Here is a 13,737-nt window from a genome sequence, read left to right as displayed (position 1 = left end):
GGACTTATTATGGTTTTAGGCGGCCTCTCTGCTAATGGGTGGGGCTGTGTTCCTGTCTTGCTAGTTGTTTGGCATAGGATGTCCAGCACTGTAGCTTGCTGGTCGTTGAGTGAAGCTGGGTGCTGGTGTTGAGATGGAGATCTCTGGGAGATTTTCGCCATTTGATATTATATGGAGCTGGGAGGTCTCTTGTGGACCAGTGTCCTGAAGTTGGCTCTCCCACCTCAGAGGCAGAGCCCTGACTCCTGTCTGGAGCACCAAGAGCCTTTCATCCGCATCGCTCAGAATAAAAGGGAGTAAAAGAAGGAAGGAAGCAAGGAAGCAAGGAAGGAAGAAAGAAAGAAAGAAGAAAAGAAAGAGGATAAAATAAAATAAAGTTATTAAAATAAAAATTATTAAGAAAAAAAAATTTAAAGAAAAAAAACGGACAGATAGAACCCTAGGACAAATGGTGACAGCAAAGCTATACAGACAAAATCTCACACAGAAGCATACACATACACACTCACAATATGAGGAAAAGGGGAAAAAATAATAAATCTTGCTCTCAAAGTCCACCCCCCAGATTTGGGATGATTCATTGTCTATTCGTGTATTCCACAGATGCAGGTACATCAAGTTGATTGTGCAGCATTAATCCGCTGCTTCTCAGGCTGCTGGGAGAGGTTTCCCTTTCTGTTCTTTGTTCGCACAGCTCCCGGGGTTCAGCTTTGGATTTGGCCCTACCTCTGCGTGTAGGTCGCCGGAGGGCGTCTGTTCTTCCCTCACACAGGACGGGGTTAAAGGAGCCGCTGATTCGGGGGCTCTGGCTCACTCAGGCCGGGGGGGAGGGAGGGGTGTGGATGCGGGGCGAGCCTGCGGCAGCAGAGACCAGAGCGACGTTGTACCAGCCTGAGGCGCACCGTGTGTTCTCCCGGGGAAGTTGTCCCTGGATCCCTGGACCCTGGCAGTGGCCGGCTGCACAGGCTCCGCGGAAGAGGGGTGTGGATAGTGACCTGTGCTCGCACACAGGCTTCTTGGTGGCGGCAGCAGCAGCCTTAGCGTCTCATGCCCATCTCTGGGGTCCACGCTGTTAGCCGCGGCTCGCATCCGTCTCTGGAGCTCCTTTAAGCAGTGCTCTGAATCCCCTCTCCTTGCGCACCAGGAAACAAAGAGGGAAGAAAAAGTCTCTTGCCTCTTCGGCAGGTCCAGACTTTTTCCCGGACTCCCTCCCGGCTAGCCGTGGTGCACTAACCCCTTCAGGCTATGTTCGCGCCGCCAGTCCTCTCCCTGCGATCCAACCAAAGCCCGAGCCTCAGCTCCCAGCCCCCGCCCGCCCCGGCGGGTGAGCAGACAAGCCTCTCGGGCTGGTGAGTGCTGGTTGGCACCGACCCTCTGTGCGGGAATCTCTCCGCTTTGCCCTCCGCACCCCTGTTGCTGTGCTCTCCTCCGCCGCTCCGAAGCTCCCCCGCTCGGCCACCCACAGTCTCCGCCCGCGGAGGGGCTTCCTAGTGTGTGGAAACCTTTCCTCCTTCACAGCTCCCTCCCACTGGTGCAGGTCCCATCCCTATCCTTTTGTTTCTGTTTATTCTTTTTTCTTTTGCCCTACCCAGGTACGTGGGGACTTTTTTGCCTTTTGGGAGGTCTGAGGTCTTCTGCCAGCGTTCAGTAGGTGTTCTGTAGGAGCTGTTCCACGTGTAGATGTATTTCTGGTGTATCTGTGGGGAGGAAGGTGATCTCTGCGTCTTACTCTTCCGCCATCTTCCCGATTCTCCTCATTTCGTTTTTTAAAAACCCTCTCTCACCAATAATTTAAAGATCGGGCTTCCCTGGTGGCACAGTGGTTGAGAGTCCGCCTGCCGATGCAGGGGACACGGGTTCGTGCCCCGGTCCGGGAGGATCCCACATGCCGCGGAGCGGCTGGGCCCGTGAGCCATGGCCACTGAGCCTGCGCGTCCGGAGCCTGTGCTCCGCAACGGGAGAGGCCACAGCAGTGAGAGGCCCGCGTACCGCAAAAAAAAAAAAAATAATTTAAAGATCTTGGGGATATCAGCATGCTACATTAAACATGACCAATAGTTGACTTATTTGCCGTTGGTAATTCAACTGTGTGTTATTATAACAACACAGAGGCATGAAAAACATAAAGTATTTAAAACGCAATTTTTTGTTATTATGAGAGCTATGGCCATTTTACCCTTTGCCCCACTGCATGGAGGTTTGGGGCATTAAAAAAAGCAAAAAGCATCAGAGGTAAATGTATGTGGTTTCCAGGGGAGAGACACTTCATAGAGGCACTGTCCTTGGAAGTTCTTCATTTTTATCAAAAACACAAGGACAGGGTAAATTGTTCCTCCTAGTATATGACAGCAAAAGTACAATGGAAATGGAGGATGTGATGGTCTAGGTAAGGGAGGTGGATGGGTCTAGAGAAACCACATTGCTCAGTGACCAGAGCTGTGGTTCTTAACTTTTATAGGTCTTATATCGACAAATAACTATATCAAAGAATCTCAGTCCCACCACGACAGGAACCTATGTTTTTGCTTTTTAAAAAATGATTAGTATAATTGTATATTTATGATATTTTTTGTTAATGCCTCAATAATGGCTAAGTAAATTCTGTCATACTTTTGTGTACTATTACCAGTTCATGCCCCATAATTGGAGAATCACTCTCAAGAGATATATTGGGTCCTCAGGGCTGAATATCCTAAACTCCACTTTGGCTAGGCCAACTGATCAAACAAGCGAAGCCTTGAGAAAGGAGATTTCAAAATCATGGGATCACATGAAGCATTAATTCCATGTGGGGAAATGGGCACCATCACAGATGGATGCAGTGCACCAAAAGCAAAGTGTGAAAGATTAAAAGAATAACTTAGGTTTTCCTAACTAGAGGCAAATATAAAGAGACAGATAGATAAAGCAGGCACATTAATAGTAATAACATAGCAGTAACTGTAACAGCAGTAACTGTTCCAGCGGGAAGCCCTAGGCATTAGGAATCTGAAACTTATAAGGGCACAGAGGATCTGGGAACATTCTATAGTCATGATCTTTTCAGAAACCCTATGGGAAGAAGACACCTGACAGGATGAGGAAAGGAGGACACCAGAATAAGGACAAAGCCTATCTCTCCCACCCAGAGGGACAGATTTTATGAACCTTCAGAATGTGTAACAGGCAGTTCCATTAGAGTGATGTCTACACATTTCTTCTGAGGCTGAATTTAGTTTACTAAGGCTATATATGCCTCCATAGTGTTGATTTTTCTCTTATCTATGTCTTTGTCAAATGATACTTTAAAAATCTGCATTTATGAGTAAGAAGATAAACAATTGAACTCAGATGGATTCGACTGGTTACATGCTGATGATCTAGGGACTTGGGCAGGTAACACTTTATTTCAATCTTCAGATGCCATTATGGGCACCTGTTATAGCTGGAATAGGGAGTTTGGGGGCACAGGCCTTAACATGCTGCCTGTCTTATGCTGCTAGAGATACATGCACAGAGAGAAGCTTTGTTAGTCTATTTTTTCCCGCACAGTTTTGTGTTATTTCAGGGGAGAACCACAGTACACGCACACACAAACACACCCACCCACACCCACACCCACACACACACATGAATTTGTCTACATCCCTACTCATTTAAAGTATCTCTTCTCCCTCTTCCTTTGCAGTCCTCTTCACCAGGGAAGAAAATCATGCAGGATAAAGTAACATTGTTTGTCAATCTCTTCCTACATTTGGAATCCATCCAGAAAACCCAGGAGGAAGTTCAAGTCGGCCACAGTGAATCTGCAGCAAATCCACCCCACGTGACTTTCCTCCCACCCCCATCACTGCTGATCTTTTCATGTATTCTTTATAAAGAATCCATTGAACTTTAATTAATATGAAAAATTCAGGTTTTCATCTGATTTAAATGTGACTGACATCGCGCTGCTACCAAGAGCGAAACAAAGTACAAGCAGGGTAAAAATAAAATGTGAACCCTGACGCCTGCCACAGCTTTAGACTCTCACTGCCAAATCGTCCCTCCCATTTCCAGGAGGCATGAGAGAGGCACGTCAACAGCAACTTCCAGGAACCTTGAGTCCACATCTATAAAGAGGGACACACTTGAAAAACGTCTAGACTAAAGAAAGAACATAATTCAGTATCTGTCAACTGAATCAGCCGTCTTTAGTTCCAGAAGTCCAAGTTAAAAATGACCCAGTTCTAGATATACAATTCCAAAAGGGCCAACGGGTAAAAGAAGGAAAAAGTCTTCTGAAGTGAAAACACACATGTACCTACATCAGTCTGTCATTTGCACACATACACCTTTCCTCTCATATTCAGTGAATTGCTCAGAAAGGCACAAATGTATTCTTGGGAGGGAGCGGTATAGCACAAGGCATCTTGCTTTCAGCTCTTAGCCATTAGCATTCTGCTTGCCATGACCAGGCTGCCCTCATGTTTATGCATTCTGCTTTACACATGTGTATAGCATACGTGCCCTGATGTCAATCACACAGTGCCTTTAAAAAGACTGACTGTGATCCTACATCCTGCTTCCCCCACAGAACCTGCACTACTGAAGTAGCAATATATGAAGGCCTAAAAAGTGACTGCAAGAGCAAAATTAACACATTTTTCACTTCAATAAAATATCTTGGGCATTGCACTTCAAAAATTTACAGTTGTCTGTTAAAAAATGATTGAAACTCTCTCCCTTCATCTGCCATCATGGAGTGTGTGGTTGGCCCCCTTCCTTGCCATCTCTTCTCACAAGACTTTCGGGATTAAGCAACTCCTGGCCAAGAAACAAAAAAAGAATCATCCCATTTCTGCATTGATTTGAGTTAAAACTGGTAATAAAATCAAGCACAACACCAAAGGAGACACTGGAGAAGAACCAAGGTGGGTTTACAAGGAATAGCACATCTGATGGCTCATAATCATGCTATACCAAGGTCACTAGCATCTCACCATATCAAACTGAAAAAGCCACCACTACCTGGACAGTTGGACATGTTTCACTGGGAAAAATAATTATCTTGTTCTTTGTTTTTATGCCTCTTTGCTAGTAGGTTAGTTCAGCAATAAATACGTGAGATTTTTTTTTGAAAACAGAAGATTTAAAATTTGGGATTTGTTCCAGTTCTGACTATTGGTTTAGGTCAAATAGTTTTATCTACAGTAAGCTCTATTTCCAAATATTGCAGATTGAGAATAGCATAGGTCATCTCTTATAATTAATATGATTATATCATTAACCTGTGACAAAGGAGGCAAGAATATACAATGGGAAAAAGAGAGCCTCTTCAATAAATGGTGCTGAAAAAACTGTACAGCTACATGCAAAAGAATCAAACTGGACTACTTTCTCACATGATATACAAATATAAACTTAAAATGGATTAAAGATTTGAATGGAACACCTGGAACCCTAAAGCTACTACAAGAAAACATCGCAGTACAGTCCGACATTGGTCTGAGAAATATGTTTTTGGATATGTCTCCTCAGGCAAGGGAGACTAAAGGAAGAATAAACACATGGAACCTAATCAAGCTAAAAAGCTTCTGCACAGCAAAGGAAACTATCAACAAAATGAAAAGGCCAACTACTAAATGGGAGAAGATATTTGCAAACAATATATCTGAATCAGGGTTAATATCCAAAATACACAAAGAATTCATACAACTCAATATCAAAAAAAATGAACAACCTGATTTAAAAATGAGCAAAGGATCTAAATAGACATTTTTCCAAAGAACACATATATATGGCCAGCAGACACATGAAAAGATGCTCAACATCACTCATCATCAAAGAAATGCAAATAAAAACCACAATGAGATACCACCTCACACCTGTCAGAATGGTTATCATCAAAAAGACAACAAATAACAAGTGTTAGAGAGGATATGGTGAAAAGGGAACCCTCGTGCACTGTTGGTGGGAATGTAAATTGCTGCAGCAACTATGCAAAACAGTAAGAAGGATCCTCAAAAAATTAAAAATAGAACTACCAAATGATTCAGTAGTTCCATTTTGGGGTATTTTTCCAAAGAAAACAAAAACACTAATTCAAAAAGATATATGCGCCCCTATGTTCACTGAAGCATTATTCACAATAGCCAAGATATGGAAGCAACCTAAGTGCCCATGGATAGATGAATGGATAAAGAAGATGTGGTATATGTATATACAATGGGATATAACTCAGCCATAAAGAAGGATGAACTCATGCCATTTGCAAAAACATGGATGGACCTGGAGGATATTATGCTAAGTGAAACAAGTCAGACAAAGAAAGACATACTGTATGATTTTACATGTGGAATCTAAGAAACAAAACAAATGAATAAACATAACAAAACAGAAACAGAGTCATAGACGCAGAGAACAAACAGATGGTTGCCAGAGGGGAGGTGGGTGAGGGATGAGTAAAATAGTTGAGGGAGATCAAGAGTTATAAACTTCCATTTACAAAGTCAATGAGTCACAGTGATGAAATATGCAGAGTGTGGAATACAGTCAAGAGTAATGGAAAAAAATAAATGTGATTCAAGATCACTTGAATTCTTAGAGACTCCAAATTTTAAAACTCTGAGAAGGTGACTCTCTTAAAAATATCTGAAATTTTGGTCAGTTTATTTAAAACTTGAAGCCTCTCAACTATTTTCAGGTCAATATCAATCTTTTTCCCTTTTCCTTGTAACCTTTGATAAGCAAACAAAAGCCACTTTTCTATACATGTGCACACATATACGAACATGTATACACATGTGTAAAACTTTTAAAAACCGTAGGATAAATAAGCGGCATTGAAGTAGTTTGGTATTCACATAATCTTGTTTAAAGGAATATGGTTCCAGAGATGGGACTGAATGAGGGCTGATGTTCATCTCTGTTGATTAGTTGGGGTCTCGAATTAAAAAGGTATGGAGTGCTTCTGCCCATTTCCTAGATTCTTTCCATACTTGTTTTGGTAAATTCTGCAAGTGTATCTTAAGTGTATTTGTTTTAACCCTGCATTTCTCTCAACGCATTCCAGAGCAGCAAGAACATGAGGATGGTTTGGGAGGCTGGGATTGGGAGACAGTTCTTGAGTCTCTGGCATTTCCACACATCTTACAGGCAGAAGCACTATCTGCTTTTGTTCTGCATTATCTATTCATGATGTTTGTATGGTGAACAGCCTTAGGAAATAGAGATGGTGTCTCTTTCCAGAGCAATGGGCAGGCATACTTACTGTCTAGTATAATAAGAGTGATTGTTTCTCACAGTGGCAAATGTCAGGCAGGTTTATTGCCTGTTATAAAAGATTCGTGTTCTCTAAACTCAGGACTTTTTCCCTATAATACAATGCACTACATGTGCAGTTATTACCTAACTCTTCTTGCATTGCTTTGTGGGAATTAGGGCTTGGGGAGCCAGCACAAGAAATGCTGATGCTCTGACTCTGCTGTTATCGTGAGTAATACGTTTTCCTTTGTTTCTGATCCAGGTATCTTGTGTCTTATGCTAGCATCCTTGAAACAGTGTCAGGCTAACTTATCACTTGCAAGTAGAGTAAAATCCCCAGACCCTTTACTGCTCTTGACAGCTGGCTACGTAGCCTAGTAGGAATACTGATTCCCTACCTGTTATGGTACCATTCCTATGAACATCAGGTAACAGAAATATTTTCTTTGGACTAATATATCAGTAAGTTTATGCTGTGGACCAGATACTGGCATATTGCCGCCCACCCATAGGCCAACTCTTGACGCCTGTTTTTGTAAACAGAGTTTTATTTGAACACAGCCATGCACACCATTTACATGTTGTCTGTGGTTACTTTCATGTGATATATCACTTTGCTGTACACCTGAAACTAACACAACATTGTAAATCAACTATACTCCAAGAAAAGGTCACACAGCTAGTAGGTGACAACAAGTGAAGTTTGATTCAAGTTCAAACCATCTCACTCCAGAGCACTAACTTTTTTAGCAATCATATTCCACTGCCTTCAGATTGGCCAAGCTGCTTCTGGTAGGCCTCACTGCCCCTATGAAGGAAAGCCTTCACCATCCACACCTCTACTGGAAAAACCTCATTAAGATGGGTGGTTGAAGTCCAGGGGTTGATCTACACAGCTTCAGGAATGATTGACTTCTGAAGCTCATTGAGTCCCCTGAGACATGTCCCTCGATTCTCAGTTCAGCTACCAGGGACTGGTTGTTTCCACTCCCCAAACAACTCCACTTGCTGGTAACAGCACTTGCATGTATTCACAGTTCAGATGCTCTTACTTCCAGCCATCTATTTCTGGGCCATTCACACTAGCAGGAAGAGTATTCTATTTTTATGGCAGACCACACCATTCACATATTTAACACTTTAGAATAAGGAGAGGCAAACCTTGAACTAAATCTTTAAGATGTGCTAATAATAATTTTTCTGGAAAATCTCATTATTTCTCAATGCTTGCAGAATAGTCCAACTCTAAAGTAATTATGACACATGCCAGCTGCTGGTTCAGAACTCTAGGGTTTCAAACAAAGGCTTGGACCTCTTCAGAGAAACCTGCAGCCTGCAGGAGGACCAAAGGCAGGGTGGGAGGAGAGCACTCAGTAACTGGCATGCGTCCTGGCTTTATCTTTTCATTGTGAATCATTTTGTTTCATCCTGACCTTAACAAAAGTCTAACTGCAAGAAAAGTACAACCTGTATAGCCAACAGGACAGGAAGGTGAAAAAGTTTGAGAGAAGAGACAGAGAGATGAACTAAAGTAGAAATTCAAGAAAACTGAAGAAGTGTGCCTTTCACATAGAACAGAAATTAGAGAGTTTCAGGTGGAGAGAACATGTCAAGACTTCTGTGTTTGCACAGATGGAGACCTACAATAATCAGATGCTAGAACAATCCATATTGGATTACTGTCGAAACTCAGAAGATATTCCCAGAAGCTGAAACTTGATTTTTGACTCTGGCAGCCAAAAGCTACCATCAACTTTATGAAGGTGAGGGTTCAAGTTCGCAGGTGTTCCTTCCTAATCTATAGTGACAAGGTTTGTTTTTTGCCTTTTTAGCTGATCCTTACCAGCCTCCAAATTCTACCAGAGTAAAACCATTCTCAAGGAAAGGACAAAAGGGATATGCATATTTTACAAGTCTTCTAGCACTTTAGGTTTAGATAAACAATGTGTCGATGGGAAACCAGTGCTTGTATTTACTTCTAACAATCCTAACCAAACTACCAGTTACTTAAGTTTCAGGACAACGTTTTACTTTTTTTGCAACCCCCCAACACCTTTAAAAGTACCTCTAACAGGGTCTTCCCTGGTGGCACAGTGGTTGAGATTCCGCCTGCCAATGCAGAGGACACGAGTTCATGCCCCGGTCCGGGAAGATCCCACATGCCGCGGAGCCGCTAGGCCCGTGAGCCATGGCCGCTGAGCCTGCGCGTCCAGAGCCTGTGCTCCGCAACGGGAGAGGCCACAACAGTGAGAGGCCTGGTACTGTAAAAAAAAAAAAAATTACCTATAACAGCCACTAGTATATATCATTCCTATGTATATCATTAAATACTTATTAAATTGAGTCAGTAACATGATTATTTTAAGCTATAGGGATTGATGCAACTATGGTAATAAATATTCATAAACCAATGGTCAAGATAAAAAGTATTCTGATATTTTCCAACACTTACTATTCTATGTAATGACCACAAAACAGACTCAATTAACTGTATTTTTATTACTTTCACATGATGTGTATACCCTAGTAGGAAGTCAATACCAGGCCAATAAATGGATGTCAGCTCTTACCATGAAATTGTCGTTAAGCTAATGCCAATTGTCTTTTGAACACTAACTGTAAAACCATAAATTTTGTTAGGAAATGGGCATAAATTATTTTGCTAATCAAACCATTCATTTTCTAAACCAAATATCACCTGCCTCCTAAAACTTGCTCTCCCTGTGTGTTACATATTTCAGCAGCATCTCCCAGTTCATAAGAGCAAATTCTGAGTCAGACTGGATGTCTACCTCTCTTAACTCTTAAATGACATTAATGACTAAATGACAGTAATGTCCCTCATGTCCTGATCTGCAGACCACCTCTCCCCTTGGACACGGATATATCCCACCTTACAGACTCTCTATTTTGAGCTCTTCTAAAGTAGCTTGTCCATATGTCCATGACTCTGGGAATGCAACATACTATACTGGGTAGGAGTCTTAGCTAAAACTCCCAGTCCCACATGGCTTTTTAACAAGGTGAAAATGGTATTCATTACATGACTCATGCATGCAATCTCAAATATAGTCACTCCCTGTGTATATTCTTTAGACACAGTCATAGAAATGTTTAATAATGTATTTCCATACTAAATTAATGTGGTGGAATAATCTAGACACTCCCCTTTAATTGGAGATGGATGGAAATGCAGGTGAGTCATATATGGAATGGAAATAATCTCATCAGAGCCCATACCTCCAATCCCGATGTCAACGGAAAAGCTACTGACAGCTACGTGATGGTTCTTTCAAGTTAGGCAGGTCCAGAAAAGAATCAATGCTCCTTAGAATTAAACTGTTGTTCTTTTTGTTTTGAAGAAGCTGGGGTCATGCTAAAGGGGGGATAGACTTGTCTCAAGTGAGACCAGACTGTGCTGTCTCTGGAGAAATATATCCCTGGCTTTGCTGAGGTGCACTGACTCCCTAGGTTAGCTAAAGAGTTAATTAGCACCAGGCTTGCTTCAGCGAGACCTGGAGAGCACAAAGGAGAACTCAGCTCTGTAAGGCAGAAGTCTGAGGGGTAGAGGGAGAAAGGGTCTGGGTGGAAAGGAGGAGCATTTATGCCCATCCTTCCATGGATCTAATAACGGGACAGCTTTCTTAGAAAGCCTACCTCTGTATGAGTGCCTTCTGATGCTTGGTAGAAAAAAATAAATAAGCTGAATACAGCTTTTTGAGCTAAAAAATATAAATAACTATTGTTGTGGACTGATTGTATTCCCCCCAAATTTATATGTTGAAATCCTAACTCCAAAGGTGATGGTATTAGGAGGTGGGGCCATTGGGAGGTGCTTCAGTCATGAAGGTGGAGCCCTCATGAATGGAATTAGTGTCCTCATGAAAGAGGCCCCAGATAGCTCTTTCACCCTCTTTCTGCTCTGCGAGGACACAACGAGAAGACAACTATCTGAAACTCAGAAGTATGTCCTTAGCAGACCTGACTGTGCTGGCTCCCAGAACCCAGACTTCCAGCTTCCAGGAGTGTGAGAAATACATTTCCATTGTTTATAAGCTACCCAGTCTATGGTACTTTGTTAAAGCAGCCTGAACTAAGAGGACTGTATATGTATATAGAATAATACACATGTGCATTAATTTTATATAAGTTATTCATACGGGGTGGGCCAAAAGGTTCGTTCGTTTTTTTCCATAAGATGGCTCTAGTAGCACTTAGTTGTCTTTAACTTCATTCGAAACAATTTTGTTAGATTGCATGTGACAGCTGTCATTTCAGCGTGCATTTAAAAAAAGACATCAAAATTGGTGAATTTTTGTGTAGCCATTTTAATATTGAAGATGAAAGAAAAAAAGCGAAATTTTTGGCATATTATGCTTTATTATTTTAAGAAAGGTAAAAACGCAACTGAAACGCACAAAAAGATTTGTGCAGTGTATGGAGAAGATCCTGTGACTGACTGAACATGTCAAAAGTGGGTGGTGGGGCTTCCCTGGTGGCGCAGTGGTTGAGAGTCCGCCTGCCGATGCAGGGGACATGGGTTTGTGCCCCAGTCTGGGAAGTTGCCACATGCCACGGAGCGGCTGGGCCCGTGAGCCATGGCCGCTAAGCCTGCGCGTCCAGAGCCTGTGCTCCGCAATGGGAGAGGCCACAACAGTGAGAGGCCGGCGTACCGCAAAAAAAAAAAAAAAAAAAAAAAAAAAGTGGGTGGTGAAGTTTCGTGTTGGAGATTTCTCGCTGGACGATGCTCCACAGTCGGGTAGACGAGCTGAAGTTGATAGCTATCAAATCTAAACAATAATTGAGAACAATCAATGCTATACCATGCGGGAGATAGCTGACGTACTCAAAATATCCAAATCAAGCACTGAAAATCATTTGCACCAGCTTGGTTATGTTCATCGCTTTGATGTTTGGGTTCCACATAAGTTAAGCAAAAAAAACCTTCTTGACCATATTTCCGCATGCCATTCTCTCCTCAAACGTAATGAAAACGTTCTGTTTTTAAAACAGTTGTGACAGACGATGAAAAGTGGACACTGTACAAAAATGTGGTATGGAAGAGATCATGGGGCAAGCAAAATGAACCACCACCAACCACACCAAAGGCCAGTCTTCATCCAAACAAGGTGATGTTGTGTATTTGGTGGGATTGGAAGGGAGTCCTCTATTATGAGCTCCTTCCGGAAAACTAAATGATTAATTCCAACAAGTACTGATCCCAGTTAGACCAACAGAAAGCAGCACTCAATGAAAAGCATCCAGAATTAGTCAACAGAAAACGCATAATCTTCCATCAGGGTAACGCAAGACCACATGCTTCACTGATGACCAGACAAAAACTGTTACAGCTTGGCTGGGAAGTTCTGACTCATTCATTGTATTCACCAGACATTGCATCTTTGGATTTCCATTTATTTCGGTCTTTACAAAATTCTTTTCATGGAAAAAATTTCAATTCCCTGGAAAACTGTAAAAGGTACCTGGAACCATTCTTTAATCAAAAAGATAAAAAGATTTGGGAAGATGGAATTATGAAGTTGCCTGAAAAATGGCAGAAGGTAGTGGAACAAAAGGGTGAATATGTTGTTCAATGAAGTTCTTGGTGAAAATGAAAAATGTGTCTTTAATTTTTACTTACAAAACTGAAGGCACTTTTTGGCCCACCCAATATCTTACCCTGTATTACTCTTTAGAGCTCTACTTGACTGCTGACTAGGAAACTCTATGTCCTTCCATGGAGTTTGTGTTTATTCTGAGCAAGACCCTGTTCCATGGTGGGGATGGAGCACTGCTTATTACAACAGAAGAGAAATTATTGTGAGGAGAATATCTAGTTTTCCACCTTTCTTTCTCACTAGAAGCATACACGGACATCTCTACTGTTTGACTTTCCATGTGCTTTAAGGAACACATTATGCACCAGAAGCATGGCTGATACTATCCCAGCATTTCTGAATCAGCCCCTTCCACATTTACTGCCATCTCTGTGAAGACTAAAATGAACATATGTGCCCATGAAATACAACACCGATATTATCAAATGCTTTGCCTCATCCAAGTCTCCCCAGTCTGGAATAATCACTCTTCTGAGCAGCTCTCAGCCCTCATCTGGCACTTTGCATTTGAATCTTTTTATCTGTACACACTCCCTTAGCATCTAGATTGTAATTCAATCCCATTAGGTTTAAAATATTTTTTCTGTACCTATTACCTGTCAGGGACTGTGTAAGGTGCTAGTGATAAATATCCAAGTAAACAGTTTAGAATATAGATGAGGAGGCTGGCACATGACCTAAGTAGAGTGGGTAAAGTGCAAGCACAGAGGTGTGGAAAATAACAGGCAGACGGGCAGGAAGGTACAGGGACGAAGCAGAGGTATCAGGAAATGGTCCTCAGAGACGTGGTCTGTGATAGGTTCAGAGATGAGCTGATGATTCTCAGGCAAAGGTGAGGGAAGGAAGAATGTATTTCAGGCAGAAGGGAAGCATGTGCAAAGGACTGGAACATGTA

At 42.1% G+C, this 13,737-nt stretch overlaps 1 protein-coding gene across 8 annotated transcripts in view; it reads right to left on the bottom strand.

Annotated features, from left to right (window-relative positions):
* The window catches only part of CELF2 (CUGBP Elav-like family member 2), a 1,226,917-nt gene that overhangs the window by 856,330 nt on the left and 356,850 nt on the right, over positions 1-13,737 (bottom strand). For all 8 annotated transcript variants that reach the window (XM_079914891.1, XM_079914887.1, XM_079914888.1 and 5 more), the window contains one exon: positions 9,290-9,485. The gene's annotated coding sequence lies outside the window, so the exon portion shown is untranslated. The remainder of the gene's footprint in view (positions 1-9,289; positions 9,486-13,737) is intronic.

Source organism: Stenella coeruleoalba (assembly GCF_951394435.1).
Source record: "Stenella coeruleoalba genome assembly, chromosome: 2".
NCBI classification, from domain to species: domain Eukaryota; kingdom Metazoa; phylum Chordata; class Mammalia; order Artiodactyla; family Delphinidae; genus Stenella; species Stenella coeruleoalba.
This window is presented reverse-complemented; position numbering and strand designations above follow the sequence as displayed.